General features: G+C 39.4%; 1 protein-coding gene across 3 annotated transcripts in view; it reads right to left on the reverse strand.

The window, feature by feature from the left end:
* Window positions 1-20,343, reverse strand: part of STAU2 (staufen double-stranded RNA binding protein 2) — a 170,080-nt gene that overhangs the window by 17,804 nt on the left and 131,933 nt on the right. The window lies entirely within an intron of this gene.

Genomic DNA, 20,343 nt, shown 5'->3' on the forward strand with positions numbered 1-20,343 from the left:
ACCTTCATTTTTAGAAATACATATGCAAAACAGCGTATTTTTTTTCCTACAGACTACTCACCAAGAGAGACGATCCAGTGCTGCAAACCTTTCCATTTGACCAGTAAAATACAGTGTTCCTGTAGATGGCATTTCTACCTCAGGACTGTAGTTTTGCTCCTTGCCTATCATCTGGAAGCAAACTGTTCTAGACCAGAAAACAACATGTGCCTGTCTAGAAGAGATGTGAAGGGGTCCTGCTTTCTTTCTGTAGATATGGCCTAGAAAGTGTAAACCCTCTGTGCACCCTTAGGTGAGGCTTCAGGAGATCCAGGACACACAGCACTAAGGATGCTAAAGCAGTGGGCTAACCCAGCTGCCCTGAAGGTGGGGTGTATGGCATATCCATTTTCTGCCCTGTTTCTACTCAATTTAGATTCCACAGGGCTAAAAAAATGTTTTACTGAAATAAGGAGCTAATGATACAATGCAAGCCTATTTTCAAATATTCTGGCATTCCTTCTTTCTAGCTATGCCATAGAGGAATTTAATATTCAAATGTATTTAGTAAAGAAACTCACTTCATTAGAATCAGTCACCCCTGCAAATTGGTTGATAGTTTATATTTCTCTAACATTAATTTCATTCTTGTTTCTAAGCCACAATTGACTGAACTGTAACTTGGTATCAACAATGGGCATTAATTATACAAAAGAAAACAAAAGAAGCAGAAATGAACTGACAACGTTTGTTAGTCTTCTCCAGTAAGGGTGCAACAATTAGCAATACAGTGAATATCAATCATTCAAATGCTGCAAAAAAAGTCTGTATAAAGAGAAGAAATGAAAAATGGTAGCCAACAAAAATTCAACAATCTTGGAGAAAAAAATATCTAATAATTATTATACTTAACGGACTGTGAAAGAACACTTCATTAATAAGATGGCAAAATATTCTGTACTAATATTATTAATTCTCATTCTTAAGAAAGTATGTTCTGCAGAATTTACACAAAGTTTGTTCTTTCATATAGTTATATATGCTTATTATATATTGCTATCCTTCAATCTTTTTCAGTCTCGTTTACAATATCATGCCTGACTAAAAGCTGTTCTACTGGCATCAGTGTTACTAACAGCTGCATATTGAGTTATCAACACACTTGTACATGAGCAGTGTTTTTGATGAAACATAAGAAAAAAGATTCTAGATGTTCTTCATGATCACTAGCTCTCTTGTATTTTAACTACTCCAATGATTCCATCAAAACTCATCATATATGAAGAACTAAAGTCAAATAATTTCCTCCAATATTTTTACATGATTTTCCATATGCAATTTTAACTTACAATGTTTATAACTAAATATAAATTATTATGAATTCTAAAGACAAAATACCAAAGTCAAAAAATGTATTTTTTGAGTTACATGTTCAATCCAATATAACTCTCATCCTTCACTGGAGTAGGGACAGGAAGAAGTCTTCAATAAATTTCAGAATCATTTGTTGATATTTCCTATATCAGAGTTACAAATTTACAACATACATTGAATATTTTGATAAACAACATGCTTACTTGGCCAATAATTTCTAAAAAGAGCAAACCCCTCCTTATAACAGCTGCAGTGGCCCAGATGTCACAAAAGCAGAATGTCTTTGCTATGCAGGGGAGGGGCAGGGCCTTCCCTTTGCTTAGGCACGTGGAGGTCCCAGCCAGCGCAGGCACATCCATGCTTGATGGGGTAAACATGGAATGAATTTATTTGCTTCTGTACACATGGCAAAGGAGCTTCAGACCTGGAAAACAGCAGTTCCAGCCCCATGCATCAGTTTCCCTGCACTGCTACAGTACAACTGCCCAGTTTTTCTGATTTGGCAACAGAATCAAGATTTAGCCTTGAAAAATTGACTCTGTAGAGAATATGATCTGCACATGCTAAATAACCACTTACTGAGTAGTCAGAGCTGCTTGTTTCTGATGAACAGCAATATTTGGCAGGCAAAGTTGCTACCCATGCTGTTTGCTTTGTGCAAAGGTAACATTTTCTATTGTGGTCTCTTCAAAACTCCTTATACACTGTTAGACTAAGAGAGCAGGCAACAAAAGCTCTGATTTCTCCTGGAAAACAGCAAAGCTTTTCCCTTGTAAAGCATTGTGGGAGGTCCTACTTGGTACTGCTAGAAACTTCAGCCCACTGCTTTCCCTGGGAAGCAGCAGCACAGAGCTTCTAGTCTCCTCCCAAGTTTATCAGTCCCTAATTCATGCTTTTTACTGGTTCCCTCAGCAGCAAAACATCAGTCATTGGGCCCATTTCACTGCTGTGCTGCTTCAACCTGAAGGTTGCTTTGGCTGACAGGGTGGATCCTATCCCTGGACATTCAAAGAGCTAAATATAGTGTCTAAGGGGAATGGAAGAAGCAGGTTTCTGCCTCTAGCATCCTACAATTGGAAAAGGGTAAGCAGAGCATGAGGAGAAGCTTGAGATCAGACAGAATCTGTGATCCTCATCATGCAAATGAAGGACTTAGTCATGCAGTTTTCTGTTTGGAGAATGCTGCTAGTAAGGAGTAACTTGACAGCTGCACTCTCATAATAGCCAGTTTGGATTCCTCTATGCTCTTCAGTCATTGTTTTATTACTTTACATTTAGATGTAGAAAATTCCATGCACCTGCACTATGCAGCATTAAACCCCATATCTACTAAATCTGCCAACAAAGAAGCCAGTTCTGCTGATGGAATTATTTGATGTGGTCACTCACTACAAAGTGGGTTGAAAGCACAAACCTCTCTCAAGCCCACCCCTGTGGAAACAACTGCAGCATTTTACTGATGTGGGCAGGACCTAAGTGATCAAGGACAATTTGCAGCGCACTTAAAAAATAAGTTATTTTTGAAACAAAGAAACAAAGTTTCTTTGTTCAGCTTTAACACGTTTCTTGACTTGTATTACCCACTTCTCCCTTTCCCATTCCCAAGGAAGTTTCCATTAATCATCCCTCTAATGGAAACACTTGTGTCTGATCACTGAGCAGTGGACACAGGCATAGTCTGTGGGCATGCACTGAACAAGAAGCCCAAGGGAAGCCCAGCTGAAAAGTTTGGGAAAGCAAGGATGCCTTTTTAAAATAAACTTTGGAGAGGTCAGCGGGACAGCAAGGGGTCAGCACCAGGCAGCCATTGGGTGGATGGCACAGGAGAAAGACAACAACACTTGTCATTAATTATAACTGTTGGAATGCTACACATTTTCCCCCCCAAGTGGTAGTACTCCAGACATCCAAGCACAATCTCTCCCACGTCCCACTTGACCCCAGGCAGGGCACATGCCAAGAAGCTTTCATACACTAGAAGCCAAGAAGTAGCTAATATAAGTGGAGCTTTAAGACTTTAAATTGTTCCTTCACTTCAAAAATTTTTTTTTGCTTTAGTTCTAGGCCATACTCACAACTGTCTCCTTTACCAGTGAAACACATATTCTCTTAGAGCTAAATATGGCTAGATTTCTGTGCCCAGCCTCAAGCTAACAAAACTTTTAACTTTCATTGGAGAGGAATAACTACAGGGAACTGGACTACTCAGAACTCTACTCTTAAAATCGATCCTGCAAGATCCTTGTACAATGTACCATTTACCCAGGTCTAGAGGTATCTGATCTACAGAGGTGCTGTCTCATATAAACACTTTGCAAAATGTCTGCAAATGCCAGAATGAGTCACTACTGCCAGTGCTCTTGCAAAACTAAAGTTAAAAAACTATACCTATTTATAAAGCTAAAGTTTCATAAGCAGCAGTATCTTTTATTGTAATAAAAAACCCAATAAACTGTTGGTTGCATAAGAAATGGCAGGCTAGTAATTAATGGATGGACCCATCCTTACTTAACCCTGAATTCACCAAGCACATAGTCAAAGTTCATTGTTGTGTGCAGAAAGAGACAGAAAGAGTCTAGGTATCTCTAGAGTATGAATTATCCTCTCCTAAATAAACAGATGGGAGGAATGAGCCTTTGGAAATGCTTCTCTCTGTACTTCCACTACAGAAAAATTCATAAAATTAACCCAACCTAGAAGCATTGTAGGCATCTGAAAGGTATGCAAGATGCTTTAGTGACTATAGTTTATGAGGAAGCTTTGAGTATTATAACTCCAGCACAGTAGTTATAAATCATAGTAGTTGTAAATCACAGCAGTTATAAAATATGGAATTTAATTACCTGTACACGTGGTGAAAAAAATTCTGCTCATTCCTGCAGAGTGGCCAGAGATGTCTTAAAATCAGCCTGTGGGGTTCTTTGGTGTATGTGAAACAAAGAACCAGAATTGGGGCAGGGGAGAGTTGGGAGACCTTGCACACTGCAGAACCCTTTTTTGTTTTGTGCTAGTGGAGAGATAACAACACGAGCAAGATTGATCTGGATATGCTAAGCCTTGCTAATGGATTCTGATTATTAAGAGGGGAAGAAAAGTAATGCCTGCACTGGGGCAGGCTTCACTACAGGCTACACTATTCTGTGGCTTAAGGACAAATTCCTCTATGATACAAGCAAACTCCCTACCTTAAATCCTTATCTTGGGATTGCAGTAGAAAATAATATATCTTGCTGTAGAGAGCAAGGAGTCTTTTAGAAAGAGAGAATTCTTCCATCAGATAAAAAAAACCAGCCCGTTGTCTATGTTTTCACTTGAATGATGTATCCAACAGGAAGTATTTAAACTGTGTTACTGTCTGCCAGTTCAAGCTTCAGGATGGGCTTTGAACCCACAGCTTTGGAGCCCAAGTTAAGTCACCAAAGTTTTTTGAGAGCCCTCCTATAACTTTTCTCTGTAGTTTTCAAGCTTTTATCAAGTCATAAAACATGGGAAAAAATAGGCTCACTCTACCAACAGAGAAATATTGTGTAAGGAAATATATGCTGTGGTAAGTATCCATAGGAAAGTATTAATCATTTTTTTTACTAAAAGGACTAAAAAAAGGAAAAACCACCCAATGCTGAAAAAGTAGTAGCAATGTAAAAGTAACTTGTTAGATGGATAAAGAACTCCAGAGTGAACAACAGTGTTTGTCTTTCGGAAGTCTGTTCTTCAATCCCATTAGAATTGTGGGATTTAGCATTGAACAAGAGAGGCAAGAATAGGGCCTAAGTTACATATAATAGTTTTAAAAGCAACTTGTCCTGCTTTCCCCCAGAACACAGTAAATGAGCTAAATAATTAACCTGATTGCGTTGATTTAAACCATTTGCAAAACTGCACTTCTGAGTTGTGTTTGCATTAAGCAGAGCCAGATGCCAGGCTTCCTCTCTACTTTGAGAAATTCATCATAGCTAGAAACTGCAGGAGACAGAGAGACAGGCCCAAAACACCATGTAAGCACAGTGAATTCACTACTCAAAACCCAAAGAGAAGTGGAAAAGACATGAATCATCAATTACAAAAAGAAGCACTCACAGGTAGTAGAATTAATTCCTCAGATTTCACCTGAGACCTCACTATGAAAGCAAGTTGGCACCACACTCCTGTATGCTTCCTTCAGTTTAGCTCCGTGCTCTCTGTCACAATGTGCACTGATTTTCCTGGCCTGTGTGACTTGGTCTAGTGATGAAAGTTACAGGTTTGTGAGATTTCTATGCTCTTCTGGAGTTATAAAACACAAATGTTCATTAATTCATAAAGCCAGCAGGGAACTTGGGTTGGTCTAGTCTGTCCTCTTATGATACTGCTGTCCTTGAGTGTTGACCAAAGGAATCCCATCCTGTTAGGGACATTTAGAAGCTTTCACGGGTAAGCATTTTTCTGTTCAGAACAGAAAAATGTACTGTTTGTCATCTGAACTTGTGTACCTTCAGATTTTTGCTAATGGTTCTATTTATGTCCTTCTAATGTAGATTAAAGAGTCCCTTAGGAAAAACCAGATTTTTTTCTAAGTATTTTTCCTTAAAGAATCAAGCCAGTTTCCAGTTTTTTCCTTTAGACATTGCACCAAGTGAGCTTCCAAGTCTCTCACCAGAAGGTATTTTCCCCACTTCCTCAAGCAAATACTTTTTTGTGGCTGTTTTCTGAACTTACTTCAGTGTTTCCATATCCCTTCAAAAATGCTGACATCAGGACTAGAGGAATTCCTCCAGCATCAGCTTGACCAATGCCACATACAAGGATATATCTTGTAGCTCATAATTACTATTACTTTTTACATTCATGTTCAAGTGCTCAATGGGACTTCTTACTTAATTGCCAATCCTATATGACCCCCAATCAGCTAATTAGAAGCCAAAATTCTCTGTGCTGAGAGTATGGCTTTGATCCCTTGGTCCTTGATGAATAAGTGTGCAGTTAGCTGAGTCAGAATGTACTTTGTGGAGTCAGCAAGGCTTACTGCACTGTATTCTACAACTTATCACCATTTAACACTCTGTTGGCCTTCATGGTATCAGTAAACATTACCAAGAGATGATTTCATGCTTACTTCCAGACCACTGATGAACATACTGCCTTTAATGTTGAAATGTTTATTTCTGCATAGTGTAGAGAAAGAGCAATACAGTCTTGTGTACTAGAAGAGATTTCTCAAGGCAACTCAGGAAATGCTGTATATATAATAAAACGCCAGGTCACATTTTCTGCCCTAGTCTCCAGTTTTTGAATAACTTAATGATAGCATTGAAATGAAGACATGTATATATAGACACTGCAGGCCAAACTATCCAATTTCTGTGTAGATTAGGTACATGGACCCTCTGTTTTGATCCTAGTACGATGCCTTAAGTTTTAGCTTTCATATTTTTTAGACTCTGTGCTGCCTAGGTGTGTAGCTCTGAGCTTCACATTAAGTTCAGTAAGCTCTCTTCACAGAGTAGGTAGACAAAACAATCCTTTTCCAGCTTGAGACCAAGGACAAATTTCAGGCCCAAAAAGGAGTAAACAACGGTGGACTGAAGAGATAAAACAAGGATGGGACTTCATAACCTGAAGCTGTAATTGGACAATTAACCCCAATAAGCAAAGGGACCCAAACTTATAAAAGTGTAAAGCCTCATGACCCATTGTCCATTTTGTGACCATTTTTGGTCCATCTTGGGTGTAGCCCTTGGCCAGGCAGGGCCAGCTGTCTCAGCTGTGTCCCCTCCCAAACTCTTGCCCAGTCCAAACTGCTTACACTGGGGCAGATTGTGATAGAAAAGGCCTTGACTCTATGCAAGTACCACTGAGCTGTGGCTAAATAGTGGCGTGTTACCAACACTGGTTTTGTCACAAATCATAGCTGTAGCCTCCCACAGGATGCTAGGAAGAAAATTAACTCCATCCCAGCCAGACCCAGTATACTACTGGATAACAAAGGAGCAATAACAGGTGCTGAATTCAGATTATGAAAGTAAGTGATTGAGTTGTTTACAGCTCTGCTCTTGCCCAAGTAGGTGTGTATGTTATTTGGGTATATAGTATATAAAGTTGAAAACAACTTTATATCCTAAATTCAACAGCCTGAGACTGTAGATTGTTATAACTGACAAAGCAATGAATGCCCACCTCCTTTAAGCAATACTGTATTTCTTTCATGAAAATAAAAGCTACACATATTATATGATAGAGCTCTTTCCACCCAGGACAAAGGCTGTTTTAAAGATGAGCTGTGCTTCATTGAACTTAGTACTGCCTTTTTAAAATATAGATCTTTACACAAATCTGATTTGTCTTTATTGCCTTGCACTCTTAAGCTTCATGCTCTGCCTGCTTCAGTATTTGAAAACCAAATATTTCAAAGTATTAATGTTATGAAGAGTTGGTTGCACAGTTTACACTAAAAGAGATTGTTCAAAACATTCAAATTACTTGTGATTATTTAGAGTGACCTCATTTAGATGTAAAAACAATTACTATGCTTATATCTTACTCTTTTGTTAGCTTACCAGCTCATTTTAATTTTCAAAACTCATATACTTATATACTACTCACTGTATAGTAGCAGCCTGCACTGTCTCAGTGACAGGATATTAAATACCCTGCACTCTGTTTCCATTTAGTGTAGAAAGGAATCTAGGTCTGCTGCATCCAGAAATGGAATTAAGTTATCACAGAATATTGATTTCAACACTGAGAAATGATGTGTCTTTGATGAAAAATTTAAATTTGAAATAAAGTTAAAGTAAAAATAAGATAGAATGTTATCTGTTAATTTCAAAGAGTATTAGAAATATGAGACAAAATTAAGAACATTCAGGTTTCTGCATCATCCTCACTCAACTCTGATGTTATTACTTGCCAAAATAACTTGGGTTTGTTCCCATAGCTTAGCCAAAAGTTTATTTGTTGATATATGATCTCACAAAAATCTTTCTTTGAGTTGGGATGGGAAAACAGCTTAGACATTCAGCCCTTCCTCTGGAAAGGTTTTGAAAAGGCTCCATTGCTTTGGTCAGACTTTTGTGTCTGGGCTCATAATCTGGGAAGAGCAAAGCCATGAATCCCTCACAGTTATTATTTTATATAAAGTGACCTGTTCTCAGGCTGTTATTTCAACCAGGGATGTTGGCAAGAGAGATAAGGGTAATACCTGCCTATAGTATAATAGGCTCTTCCCACTAAACTCCTCAATGCTGAAACACTGTGGATTTTCTATCTTATAAATAGCCAGTTAAAGAAGAAAAAAGAATCAGATTATCCATGAATTTAAGTGATATTGGGATCCCATTACAAGCAGAAATTTTTTTACGTTCCATTGCCTGAAGCGTTTTCTTGAATTATTCTTGTAGAGTTCAGATTGTTGAACAATGGGATTTGAAGTTTGGAGGAGGAAGATTTGGATACAAAGGAATTATCTGAGATGTCAACATCAGCCAGGAGAACAACCACAGACTTTCAGCTCTCTTCAGGACCAGAACCAGCATATTTCACTCACCTTGGTGAGTCCTCCCTGGCCTACCTACAGGGACGATATCCCAGGAAAGTCAGGGTGCAAAGAAGGCAGGAAGGAAGGCTGCTGGGCACCTGCTTCTTGTCCCTGTAGGAAGCTAAGAGACAGACAGAGTACCAGGCTCAGGAGACCAAAAGTGATTTTCCAAATAGTGAACTCAAATATTTTTGCCAGTAGTTACATCAAATGGATCAGAAAGTTGGAGAAAGTAGGTTGGTGGATATTTTATTAATCTGACTCCACAGATTAAGAACTCCATTATTCTGAAGTTTGTTCTTTTCTAGACCTGCCGGAAACAGGATATTGTGAATCTAAGGTTTCCACACATGGAAGAAACGTCAAATCACATTACAAATATTCAGGGAAAGGAGCTCTGGTTTATGAAAAACCATAGTCAATTCTCATTATTAATTATCAACAGTGTCCATCCTCAGTGAAAAAATTCTAATTTCTACTGTGTAAAGCTTGAAGGAAGTACACAGGATGATTTTGAAAAGTGGATTTGTTTTCTTCCATTTAATATTAAATCTGGGTTTCTTTTTTTTTCCCCCTGAGGAAACGAACACCACTTTTTTAGCTTCTCTTGAAATATTTTTTTTCTCTCTAGTCTGATGAAACTTCACTACTTCTGATGAAGAAGGAAGTGGAGATGCCAACATTTGATGCTGATTCAGAGGCACCCACCACATGCTATAAAAGCTGCTGCCTGAAAGGGATTATGTGTTCCTTGAACTATTATACGCTTAAGGAGATATGAATAAACTTCCAAATTCCAAAATGATTGAAAAAATAGAAATACTCCCACAGAAAAGAAAAAAAAAAAAAAGAGAGAGAACCAAAAAGGAACTTGAAGAAATGGAATCAATTCATGACAAATTTTGCCAACACATTTCATATGAATAAGATATCAGATGTCCTGGAGTTATTTCTACAACTAGTCTACAAACAAGAACATTTTTTCAGTACAAGAAAAAATGGGTTGCATTTGCTTATTCTTTAGTTCTAGAATATTTACAAACCTGTAGCAAAGAATGATCCAAAAAGGCTCTTGTGTTCAGTAGATGGTACAATGAAGAATCAGAAGTCTAGCTTGCTCTGCTACAATTTAGAGCACTGCACAGATGATACATAAGTCCTTTGAACTCATCGTCAAGATCCTATGTCAGAGAGTGAAAAGCATCTAAAAAGGGACCAGTTTTTCAGAGCCTTCTTAGTCAGACATAATCTCTTACATAGGCATGATGGTCACTTTTCACTGAGGCTATTTTCATCGTCATTACTCTCAATCAGCTCCTTAAAATATATTAAAGATCTTCAGGTCACCATGCTGGTTTTGGTAAGTGCAAATTAATATCTACTTCTTGGTCTGAAAGTTCAGACAGGAGAAAAAGTTACACCCTTAATTTCACTAGTCCTTGGCATTTATCAGAGGATTTTTTTAATCAGCAGAGAATGATAGTGGGTTGAAAATCTGAATGCAACAATCCAGGAATTACTGAACCAAGCTATTTCATAATATATTGCAGTTCAGTTTCAGTATAACCCTAAGCTTTATTGCATTCTTTTCTTTAGAAGCAAATTTGCCTTAGGCATACTAGTTTTGACAGGCTAGAATACATCCTCCATAAACCTAAATTCATATGGTAGGTTCTTATTCTTAAATCCAATCTTATCATTATTTTTGGGAGAAAAACTAAAGATAAGGATCAGTTTCTACACTTGCCCTTAGCTGCTTCAGAAAAAGGAATGCAAACTGACAAAGCGCCTTTATTTCTACTTATTATTCCAATTACTTATCTGCAGTTTGGATCATGATTGCTTCTATTTATACTGGGAGCCTACACATTGCACTATTTCTGCATGACTGCTTGTCAAACAAACACCTCAAACAACGATAAACAGCTCCCTTTGATAATTAGAGATTCAGAATTTTTCAGGGGAAACAAGTGAATATTTTTTAAATAGAAGGTGACTGAGCTGCGAATTGAGGCTGTTTGTCTCAAATTTAGTAACTGAGACAGCTAGAAGTAAAACACTAAGTCCTAAAATAAAGATCAGGGCACACAGTACATAAAGCAAACTTTTAGTAATAAAACATATTTACACACATGAAATATTCAAAGTTTGTAACATGCTATGTAACATGTGGCTGCACTCTGTAGGCATACATGAAAAATACTTCAGGTGATCCCATTCTGACTAAAAAGTTGCTCAAAATTGGCATTAAATGAATGGGGTTTTTTATTAAGGGAGTACAAAAAATTGTATATAGGTAGCTCTGCCTCTGTTTTGAAAGGCTATAAGAAATGGAATTAATATGTAATACCAGTTTTCATTTGCTAAAAAGCCATTGTTTTAGGTCTTGTTATAAAGACTTTACACACGGCACAGACAAGAAAACAAAACCTGAACAATATTGTATGGTAGGAAACAATGTAATTAAGTCAAAGTGACAGTCATGTTTCTATCTGAAAATTAGGGCAGCTAATGGGGAGCATTGACACAAACCGGTTTTAGCCTTCTAAGAACCTGAGGTGGCAGTGACATGCCCTATGGGTCTGGCTCTCAGGACACTCTCCATGACAAATTTCCTCCTTCACGCACTGTGGAGCAAAGTAGCACTAAAGAATTACTTGAGAGAAAGTCTGTCAGCCCCTATAAATTTGGGCAGAAAGGCACAGGCGATTTTGAGGGAGCAGTACTTGATTTCCTTCCAAGGAAGTTAACATAATGCAGTCCACTTGTTAAGAGCCTGCTGTGGCAAGGTGTTGAGAGCTCTCTGGTTCAATGGGCCGTAGTCAGCGTGGGATGCTGAGCACATTTCAAGTTGCTCCCTGAATCATGCAGGCATCCAATATGCTCACAACTGTTCTAGCAGTCACCCTAAAGATTTGCACATAACCCACGGACACAAAAAAAAAAAAGAAAGTTGAAGCATATGGCAAGATTTTAAATTTCTCTGAAAGACATCAGAGAACTTTACATGCAATCACAAAATATTACACATTCAAATGCTTCAAAGCTGTTTGTAAAAGATAACTGTCATACTGTGGGATTGATTCTTCTGTTATTCTTCTTTTGCTTCAGTAAGCTCCCGCTGAGAATCTGAGAGTGCATTGGCTCCACAGGTCTTTACGCTGTAGCATTTATTGAAAGATACCAGCAAACAGAGAGCTCTAGTTACACTGATGCCAGCATAACTCTTTTAGATGCTAAGGTAGGTTTATGTATAGAAATCCAAACTTTTGCAGGTTCAGATTTGTCCTCTCATCTACCCAGGATGTTTGATCCAGCTGAGAAGTTTCAGAGGGGTGCCTATTCCCAGACAGGTGATATCCGCAAAATGCTGCTCTTCCTCTCAGCCCCTTGCTCCCCATTCATCTTGTGTAACCTACAAATGCTGACTATGCTATCTAATCCTTCTAAAACTAACTTACTGCCAGTTTTGGCCAGACAGCTGCTTTATCTTTCCCTATATTCAGGGCTCAGAGTCGCACCCCCTTTGACTGACAAGAAGCAAGTTGCCTTACCCTGCTAATCTTTGAGATTGTCACAACAATTCAGTGTGGCATGTTGACAATACAGCTAAACTCAGACCTTCTGCTCCAAATGTCAATGTCCCTTACACTTTAGATAAAGGAGAACCTTTGCTAAATCCTTACCACAGCCATGGTTATAGTGATATTTTTTTTTTGTGCCAATATTTGCTTAAGCAGTTCCTTGCTCCTTTTCTCTCCACTCCTCCATCACCACTCCAGCCTTTGTGTTGCCCCATTAATTATGCTGCTACAACTGTCTTTCAGGACATACCAATGACCAGTATACAAATAATTTGGCAGGAAAAATGAAATCATGCTTAATACTGGTCAGTTTTCCCACTTCATTCTTCCTACAGGTCTGAAGAGTGGTACCAAGAGAAGGGGTGGCATGTCAGGCATACACATCAGTTTCACCACAAACAGATGGTCTGTGCAGCCATGCCCAGTGAACTACATTAGAAACATGATTCACTGGGAAAGTTAACTTAGTTATACAGGCTGACTCACCACAGGTTTATTGTGGAATAGTGCAATTATGCTACCCTCTACAGAATACCAAGGCTAGTTTGGCAAGACAGCTAAGCTGACCTAAGACTGTGTCACTGCTAAAATTGGCTGTCCAGTCTCACCCCTCTCAGGCCATGAAGGTGCTGCTGCCCCAGACTTCCACCACCAAGGGCAGCTGATTGACCCCCAACAGGAGCTGTAATTCTATTAATGTATTTTTATAGGGTTCCTTTTTTTCTAAGTCTAGAACTCTAAACCGAGTCACCATGCAAAAGTGCCATGCAAAGGATACAGGGCAGTCATGGAGCTGGGAATGAGATGGTAGGAAAGGGATGAGAGTGGCTCTTTGGGTAGCAGTGAGCAATTAAGCTGGTTTAGCTCTAGAGTCAAACTACATAATGACTAAAGAAAACACAAAGAAGTACTACCTATCTGTCAGTCTCCAGTGAGCATAAAAGGGCAAGAAGGTTCATTTTCCTGGCTTAACATGGTGGCATGTGTTAGAACCAGGCAAAGAAAGTGGATTAATTTCTGCTGAAACAAGAGTTTTGGGAGGATAACAGGCATGGCTCATTAGCTCCACTAGGGGTAGGGGAGGGGAAGGTGGCTTTTCCCTTAAGGGCTTAGGTAAACACAGGAAAGTGCTTTAAGCAGCCAAGCTTGAGAGGAAATATCAGACTAATATTTGCATCTTAGCTGTTCTTTCAACTAACAGCAGAGATACACTATATGAAAATTACAAGATTAATTATGCTTATTTTCTATCCCATGCAGGTTGTCATTTTTAATAGCCTTTTACTGATTCTTTGGTAAAAGGTTTCTGAAAGGCAGCTTCTCTCAGCTGGTGATTTGACAATATGGAGACTTCAGCAGTAATGCCAACTGTGGAGTAAGAAGGGTTAGTTTGGCATCCCACTTGGCCTGAGATTTCCCACTTCCTATATATGCCTGTGCACTAAATGAGAGAAGCTAGGCTATACAGATGAAGAAGGTCTTGTTAGAAAAAATTATGATGCTTGGAAGTATGTTCTTCTACTCTGAATACCCGGATCTAGTGGAAGGTGTCCCTGCCCATGGCCCATGGTTCTATGAATACAGACACAGGAACAACAACAACAAAAAAGAATTATAGTAAATTGAGAAGATTATTTCTCTCTCTCTCCCTTTACCCAGAGCACAATGTCATCTGTGAGAAGGAAGAGCTGGATTTTATTTTCTACTCTTTATATTTGTTGTCTTTTTTTTAATCTGAAGTTTTATTTCATAAAAATATGAACAGTTATAGGTAATTTTAAGGTGTATTTGTAAATAAGCTACCATTCGTTAGTATGATAGAAGCTTATTGGTTATACGATGAACCACAGGCCCACAGCTCATGCATCTTACATTTAACCAGAACACTGGACATTTTTATTAGCACCTATTTTTAAGTAGTAAACTCTTTGACTGGTTGTAACACTAAATACATGTTTCAAGTCAAAAGATCCAATGAATTTAGCTCCAATCTTTGATGACTTCACAGAATATGGCAGCAACTTGGGCCATGGGTGACAGTCTGCACAGCCAGGGCTACCTTTATGGACATACACCACCAATCTTGATGAATATAACCCAAGAGGTCATCGAGAGCCTGAGCAGACCTCAGCATGACAGGTGAGCAATTTGTTTAGCTTTTGTGCCCTGAATAAAGGTTTAGCAATAAACTGACCAACCCAGTTAGCAGCTTACAGCACTGCAAGTGGACGTGAAGCCAAATGCTTCTTCACTGGTGGCATGTTTTCTCACAAACAAAGTCTGTCAAGCCAGTTTTCCTTTTAACTCTTTTAACTGAAGGTTTGGGGACAAGCTACTGCCATTTTAAAGGAGGTGAAACTGTGACTTCTCTGTTATGGAATCCAGCCCTTCAAAGTTCAGACAGAAATTCCAGGTTGTTTTGTTATCCAGTATTGCTTATTCACCTGTTACCAGCCCCACAATGTTTCCATTCAACAGAGAAAAAATTGCTTGATTCCTACCTCTCAACAAACAGAAATTAACTGACTTGCTTGCAACCATGCATGAAGACATTAGACCCAGCTGCTGTACATCTATAGCAGGCCTCGAGTTAAGATTAAAGCAGTGAACAGTGCCAAGTAAATTGACCTAACCAGCAGTTTTCTCTGGAAAGAATACTGAACAGCACTGTAATATACCTCCTCTAATTTTCTTGTGTCAGCACGAAAGATAACACTAGGTATTTGCTTCACATCATTTACAAGGAAAAAAAGCTTGCCTGGGAAAGTGTAGCCAGGAGGTGAAGTAGTATGGGAAAAAGCCTGGTGAAATGCAGGTTTGTGGGAAGGAATCTGGGACAGAAATAGGGAAGGGCATTAAAGCCTTCCCTTTGGCATTCGCTGTCTCCAGAGCTGCCCCACGCTGCAATGCTCAAGCTCAAAGAGAACTGCCTGCACAAAGCAACTCGGGACAGGTTCCTGCTTCACTTGAGCAACCTTACCCCAGCGAGAGTTTGTACGAGGTGCAGGTTTCACACTGTTTCCCCCTGCAGGCACAGCCCCGGCAGCAGAAAGCCCCCGGGTCTCACCCTGAGCCTGGGTTTCCACGCGGTCCCTGCAGCCGTCATGGCACCGCCGGCAGCGCTTACTAATTCTGGCAGCGTGGGACTGCAGCGCTGACACCTGCCTACCCAGCCCCAGACCTGCAGCTTCCTTCACAGGCCCTCCTGCAGACATCACATTGGAACAGCTGTCAATCACCCGTGCCCCAGGACAGATCCTTGCAGCTGACCTGCAAGTGAAATATTTCCCCCTACTAATCCCTGAGAGCCACCAAGGGCTCCCTTTAACAACTTAAGATGTCACTATGTCAAACAAAAATGGTACTAATTTCTGGTTATGAAGTGAAAGTTAAGTTTTGGTTCCTAGTAATTACTTATATCAAAGGAGAAGGAGACCGAATCAGTGACCTGTTCTTTGCTCTTGCTTTTCTTTGAGCCCACTGATGCTTGGAACAGCAACAGCCATAGGAATCACAGCTTCCTAGGGCCTGGCAGCTCTGCAGTCTAGCAAGTGTGTTGTGGTACTGAGCTTGAAGTTATGCCTTAGTGAACAAAGAGCAGCAAGAAAGCTGAGCAGTGACCAGCCAAAGGGACCAGGGATCAAAGGATACTTCATCTCCTGGCTTTGGTGAGGTGATAACAGGACAGGAAAATACGTCTGCTAAATATGGTCTGGAGATGGTATCAGCAGTGGGGACTTCTTAACCTACACTGAAGGCAGAAACCCAAACCAAGACATGAGCTTGGAAGTGTGTTAATGTTTAGCTATTCATAGCCCAGCTGATCTGGCAAGCCATGTACTTGTTCCCTCTGCCAATAAGATTATAAGGATCTAGATACTTGGGGTTACATATGAGAGAGAAATCTTAATGAATTCAATATGGCACCTTCATGTTGCTTATTTTATATGGCTACTCAAATACTTATATTTTTAAAATATAAATGTATTCCTTCTGTGGAGACACAAAAATATGGCTATTGGCCCTCAATTGAAAAACAGCTTATGTGGCAATTTTTAGCTAGATTTGGTTTAAAAATGAACTATGCACACATAAAAAAATATCTATTTTTCTAATGAGAGACTTTCAAAAAGCCTTTTGAAAATTAGCTATGCATTGGAGCCAAATATTTCACGAAAATAACTTGAAAACAATACACTGGCATTTTTTCTTGGATTACTTTCCAACGGAGGCTTCTGGCTAAAATAGTACGCAGCACTTGCATGATATGGACAATTGCCTTGGGACTGAGAAATCAATTCTGCAAAGCACTAAAAATGCTGACGATCAGCACTTTGTGGGATACCACCAATTCTTTCTGGGACTAGTTAGTTGCTGAGACACTCAAACTGACTTAGTGCTACTGATGTATTTCAAATGTTAAACATAATCTGTAGGTCTTAATACTACTTTAGCAAATGGTTTTTCCTTCAAGCATCTACAGATAAATCCTTTAAAGTCTCTTCTGCAAAAGAACGATATTTCTGTGTATATACTTCAAGGAAAGCTGTGGATTAACTCTGTAGGTCAAGGTATATGCAACATTCAAAACTATGTTTTACTGGAAATGGTTAAATATATTGCTTGGGGATGGATGAATTACTTTTAGAGAAAAAACACTTATGAAAAAAATAACCAGGTAGATATTTGTGGCTTAAGAAGATCTAATGGCAAATAGAGGATCTATTTTTTAAAGCATATATGGGCTACAGTAATTTTACAGTGTCTTGGATTGTTCAACTATTCAGAAAAAATTGACCATCAGTTTTTTCTATTCAGCTGCAACACTTCTGAAACAAGCTACTACTTACAGATTAAAGTGGTGTTCTAGATAAGTAACTGGAGTGCAAAAATTTTATGTTGAAGATTTAGAGAAGGATTAACATAAGTAGCTGTGCCAGTGCTGGTTGACTTTCAAATACCTACCCATATCTTGATTTTTCAGAAAATATTTGCTCAGCTCTTAAAAATCCATTTCTCTGATGATTTTTTCTAAAGTGAAGCATCTCTAATCACAAGTCACTTGAAAATTTATTCTTTCTTCCCACTAATGCATTTTGATAACTACACTTTTTACACTTCTAACTATCAGTAGTGAAAGAGTGAAGAGAGAGTTTCTAAAAGTGAATCTTGTCAGCAAATAAGTCATTAGTATGCCACCTAAATAGCTTCAGTCTTGGCATACTAAATAGTCATGCTCTGATAAGATTTTGGCATGACCCTTTAATTATTCTTGCAAAGAACACAAGTAATTAAATCATGAAGTACTCAGTTTTCTTCATTTGGTATAGGAGTTGGTATTGCTCCCAATCAAAGGCAATATACCTATGTGCAGAACATGACTATTACTATTACACTGTAAATAAGGCAGTAAGTCGCATAAAGAAATACAAAATAAATGACTAAAGCATATTAACTCTGCAAACATTATATGTTCAGCTGTCATTCTCTCAAAATAGGGAATCATGCAATCTGCTCTAAAATGCCTATATAAAGGCTGAAAAAGTAAGCTGCTTTCCTTACAGAGTTTCTCAAACTCTCTTCTATAGCACAATTGGCTTTGTGTGTGTTTGGGGAAAAGGTGTCCAAAAGCTTTGTGAATTATTCAAGAAATCTAAAAGTATTACACAGGACATGTCCCAGAACACTTTGTCCCTGGCTCAGGGCCTCTGCTCAGCAGCACACACTGAAGGAAAGCATAGTCTGAGGCCCTATAATTGATGCCTACTGGTGATTCTTTTCTTTGCACAGATCTTCAGCACCTGCTTGCTTTCTCCCCATAAGTGCCAGTGTGGATGCAGACACGCAATTGTCTCTGCACTCTTTCTATTTCACCATGCTTTCTTTTCATCCTGATCTCTCTGGATTAGGGGGCTAAGGATTTGGGCTTCAGGTCCCAAACCGTTTTAATCCTGCCTGTAAGTGAAATGCACACATGGAAAATGAATGGAAGTGACCACTTACCTGATGGTCCGATACAGAATCACAGGATTGCCAGGGTTTACCTAATCCAGCCATCATTCTACCACTACCATAATCACCCCTAAACCATATCCCCAAGTGCCACATCCAGATGCCATTTGAACATTTCCAGAGATGATGATTCCACCACCTCCTTGGGCAGAATATTCCAATGCCTAACCACTGTTTCAGTAAAAATTTTTCCCTAATATCAAAACTAAACCTCCCCTGATGCAACTTCAGGTCCTTTCCTCTCATCCTTTTATTTGAGACATGGCAAAAGAGACCAACTCCAGCCTCACAACAACCTCTTTTCAACCTCCTTCATACTAAAGAACCCCCAGTTCTCTCAGCTGTTCCTCAGAGGACTTGTGCTCCAGACCCTTCACCAGCTTCACTGCCCATCTCTGGACTTGCTCCAGCACCTCAATGTCCTTTTTGAAATGAAGGGCCCCAAACTAAAGACAGGATTCAAGGTCTGGCCGCACCAGTGCTGCGTACAGAGGGACAATCACTGCCCTGGTCCTGCTGGCCACATTATTGCTGATACAGGCCAGGATGCCATTGGTTTTCTTGGCCACCTGGGCACACTGCTGGCTCACATTCATCTGACTGTCAGCCAGCACTCCCTTCCTGCTGAGAAGCTCTCAAGTCACTCCTCCCCAAGCCTGTAGTGCAGCATGGCGTTGTATAAATGGTTATATACCATTGTATAAATTCTGGGGAGGGATGATGGTACAGAAACAGATATAAATGCTTAGTGTGACCACAGAGACAACTCCTGGCAGCTACTTTTGTAGTTACAAACTTACCCAAATTACGGGTCTGAGATAATCAGCACCACCTGCTGTTATGCCATCTATCTGCTGCCAATACAGCCACAGCCTGTGGAAAGGAACTGAGACTAACAACCTCACACACAAGTTTATTTATTTCATAGACCTCCAAGCACTTAGACATAGCCCATGAAGACTGAGAAGTGTGAAGACACTGACTATGAGATTGCCTATGTAGCCTTAGTGTGGTCCTTTGTGTGTGTGTAGTATGGCACAATCTTTACATACATGCTCATTCCATTCCTGTCTAATGCCACACACAAGATGGGCATATTCAAGAGTCACTCTTTTCCAAACATGTCCCATCACAAACCCAAAGTTTCACAATAAATAAAATGGCAGGTTGTAAGGATGACCTGGAAGGAAGAAGAACCCATGAAATAGAGCACTGAGACAGTGTTTGTACTTCCAGGTTTGCTAGCATCATTCCAGCAAGATGCTGAGCATCCTCATTCCTCATTTCTCCATTCATAACATATGCAGAATAATATCAGCTTTCTTGGTAAAGTATTTGAGATAGTTATACCAGTAAAAAAGGATATGCAATAGTCAGGTCTGTCTTTTGAGAGACAGGACACCTCACACACATCCTCCCTTCTCAGTGGAAAGACTGAAAAATCTCTACACCTTTCAGTTTAAAAACATTTAAACATTCCTAATCCTTGGATCACACCTGGAACTATTTATTACCAAGATCTGATCCTGTGATGGGATTAGTTCAGCCTCAGTGTTACAGTAACTCCACTGTGGTTTCACTCATAACAGGGAATAAAAATACATACGTCTGGAGTTATGTTTCATATTAGATGGTGAGCATATTTGTATGAGCCCTCATTTTCCCATTCAGCTTCAGAGGATCCCATTACAGAGTTTTGTATGGTTATTTTCTACTTCTGCATTGGGTCAAACTTTCCCCAGGGTACACTTCTAATTCATGGTCTTCTACGTTATTATTACCCTTTTGACCTAAATGATTAGCCAAAGTTTGAGGCCCTGAGGGCTGTTTCTATTAGGAGGAGAAAATTATGAAGTCAAGCATCTTTTAGGCATATCTAGT

Source organism: Vidua chalybeata, chromosome 1 (assembly GCF_026979565.1).
Source record: "Vidua chalybeata isolate OUT-0048 chromosome 1, bVidCha1 merged haplotype, whole genome shotgun sequence".
NCBI lineage: Eukaryota > Metazoa > Chordata > Aves > Passeriformes > Viduidae > Vidua > Vidua chalybeata.